Below are 3,251 nucleotides of genomic sequence, written 5' to 3'. Positions count from 1 at the left end.
AGCGACATGAGGATCCCTAGGATTTCATTGATCGGTGCAAGGATAGACTGTACAACATGAGGATATTGGAGTCTCATGGGGTAGACTTTGCTACTTTTCAGCTAGAGGGCAGAGCCCGTAAATGGTGGCAGTCTTATGTTCTTGGTAGGCCAACAGATTTTTCTCCCATGACTTGGGACAGGTTCACCCGTATCTTACTGGACAGGTATATTCCACCCTCCTAGAGGAAAGGGTTGCGGTTTTAGTTTGAGCAGCTCGAGCAGAGTCAGATGTTAGTGACTGATTATGAGGTGAGGTTTTCTGAATTATCTCGCCATGCACTTATGATACTCCCTACTGAGGCGGAGATAGTGCGAAGGTTTGTAGCCGATTACATTTTGGTATTCAGGCCACTATGGCTCGAGAGGTTGAGATGGGTACTTCTTATGAGCGAGTTGTGGAGATAGCCCAGAGGATTGAGGGTGTGCGTCAGCGGACCCGAGAGCAGATTATGAGAGATACGCGGTTCAGGTACCCTGGAGAGTTCAAAGGTGCTCCGTCTGGGGGCAGAGGTCAGTTCGTGAGGGGGCAGTCCAGCAGACCCCCATTTCCAGCACCAGCACCTCCTCGAGGTGCCCCACTGCGACCTTATCTCAGTGCTATACTAGAGAGTTCCTACCGCCCACCAGCTATTCAGGGTCCTCCCAGTGGGTATTCAGTTCCCCAGGGCCAGACACTTAGTCAGCAGCCCATCGCACCGAAGAGTTGTTACGAGTGCGGGGATCCCAGTCACTTGCGGAGGTTTTGCCCCAGGCTTCGGGGTAGACCAGTACAGCAAGGTCAGCAACCTATGTTTACCGGACCAGTTGCTCCACCAGTAGTCCGACCACCAAGAAGTGGAGGACAGGTGGGTAGGGGCCGTCCTAGAGGTGGAGGTCAGCCAGGCGGAGGCCAGCCAGTTGGTGCTCCAGCTCAGTTCTATGCTTTTCCAGCTAGACCAGATGCAGAGTTCCCATATGCTGTGATTACATGTATTATTTCTATTTTCGGCAAAGATGCCTCAATATTATTTGATACAGGATCCACGTATTCATATGTGTCATCTCTATTTGCTCCATTCCTGGGTGTTTCTTGTGAGTCCTTGAGTACTCCTGTTTATGTGTCCACTCCTGTAGGCGATTCTGTTATTGTGAACCAGATCTACCGGTCTTGTATTATTACATTCTGTGGTTATAAAACTAGAGCAGATCTCTTATTGCTCAAGATGATTGATTTTGAAATTATTCTGGGTATGGACTGGTTATCTCCATATCATGTTGTTCTAGATTGTCATGCCAAAACTGTTACCTTATCTATTCCATCTTTGCCTAGGCTGGAGTGGAAAGGTTCGTCGGTTAGTTCTTTTAATCGGGTTGTTTCCTTTATAAAGACTGAACACATGGTTGAGAAGGGTTGTTTGACTTATCTAGCCTATGTCGGGGATACTACTGCAGAGATTCAGGCTATTGATTCAGTGCCAGTAGTTCGGGAGTTCTCCGATGTATTTCCTTCATATCTTCCAGGTATGCCACCTGATCGTGATATTGATTTTTATATTGACTTGGCTCCATATACCCAGCCTATATCTATCCCTCTGTATCGCATGGCTCCGAAAGGATTGAAAGAATTTAAAGAACAACTTGAAGAGTTACTAGCTAAAGGGTTCGTCAGACCGAGTGTATCGCCTTGGGGTGCACCGGTAATATTTGTGAAGAAGAAAAATGGCACAATGCGAATGTGTATTGATTATCGCCAATTGAACAAAGTTACTATTAAGAACAAGTACCCGTTGCTGCGTATTGATGACCTACTTGACCAGTTGCAGGGTGCTAGGGTGTTCTCTAAGATCGACTTGAGGTCGGGGTATCATCAGTTGAAGATTTGAGATTCGGATGTTCCGAAAACTGCTTTCCGTACTAGATATGGTCATTATGAGTTTCTCGTAATGTCTTTCGGTTTAACTAATGCCCCGACAACGTTTATGGATCTCATGAATAGGGTATTCAGGCCATATATTGATTCGTTTGTCATTGTCTTCATTAATGACATTTTGATCTACTCGCGCAGCAAGGAAGATCATGAGCAACATATGAGAGTAGTGCTTCAGACATTGTGGGAACAAAATCTATATGTTAAGTTCTCTAAATGTGAGTTTTGGCTAGAGTCTGTAGCATTTTTGGGACATATTGTATCGGGCGAACAAAAAAAATTGAGGCTGTTCAGAATTGGCATCATTCCACTTCGGCGACTGAGATCAGGAGTTTTCTGGGTTTAGCAAGTTATTATCGTCGGTTTGTAGATGGTTTTTCATCTATTTCAGCACCTTTGACCAAATTAACCTAGAAGGGTGTTCAGTTCTGATGGTCCGATGATTGTGAGTCAAGCTTTCAGAAACTCAAGACAACATTGACTACAGCATCAGTGTTAGTGTTACCTTCCGGTTCAGGGATGTATACAGTGTATTGCGATGCTTCACGCGTTGGTTTGGGTTGTGTATTAATGCAGGAAGGGCGAGTTATTGCATATGCTTCACGTCAATTGAAGCCCCACGAGCAGAATTATCCGGTACATGATTTGGTGTTAGCTGCGATTGTTCACTCCCTTAAGATTTGGAGGCATTATCTTTATGGGGTGTCCTGTAAAGTTTATACTGATCATCATAGTTTGCAGCATTTGTTCAAGCAAAGGGACTTAAATTTAAGGCAGCGCAGATGGCTGGAATTACTAAAAGATTATGATATTACTATCCTATATCATCCAGGTAAAGCAAATGTAGTTGCAGATGCCTTGAGTAGAAAGGGGGAGAGTATGGGAAGTTTGGCTTTCATTTCAGCAGAAGAGAGGTCATTAGCTTTGGATATCCAGTCCTTGGCCAACAGACTTGTGCGGCTAGATATTTCAGAGCCCAGCCGAGTTCTTGCATGTGTCGTAGCTCTTCACTATTTGAGCAAATTAAGGCTCGCCAGTATGATGACCCACACTTAATGGCTCTTCGAGAAAAGGTACTACGAGGTGGTGCCAAGGAAGTCACTATTGGTGCAGATGGTGTTTTGCGACTCTAGGATCGTCTGTGTGTTCCTAATGTGGATGAACTGAGGAAAATGATCCTGGAAAAGGCACACGGTTCTCGGTATTCTATTCATCTAGGTGCTATGAAGATGTATCGTGACTTGAGGCAGCATTATTGGTGGCGACGAATGAAAAAGGACATAGTTGAGTATGTAGCTAGGTGT

Source organism: Nicotiana tomentosiformis, chromosome 9, assembly GCF_000390325.3.
Source record: "Nicotiana tomentosiformis chromosome 9, ASM39032v3, whole genome shotgun sequence".
Classification (NCBI taxonomy): Eukaryota; Viridiplantae; Streptophyta; class Magnoliopsida; order Solanales; family Solanaceae; genus Nicotiana; species Nicotiana tomentosiformis.
Note: the sequence above shows the minus strand (reverse complement) of the source record.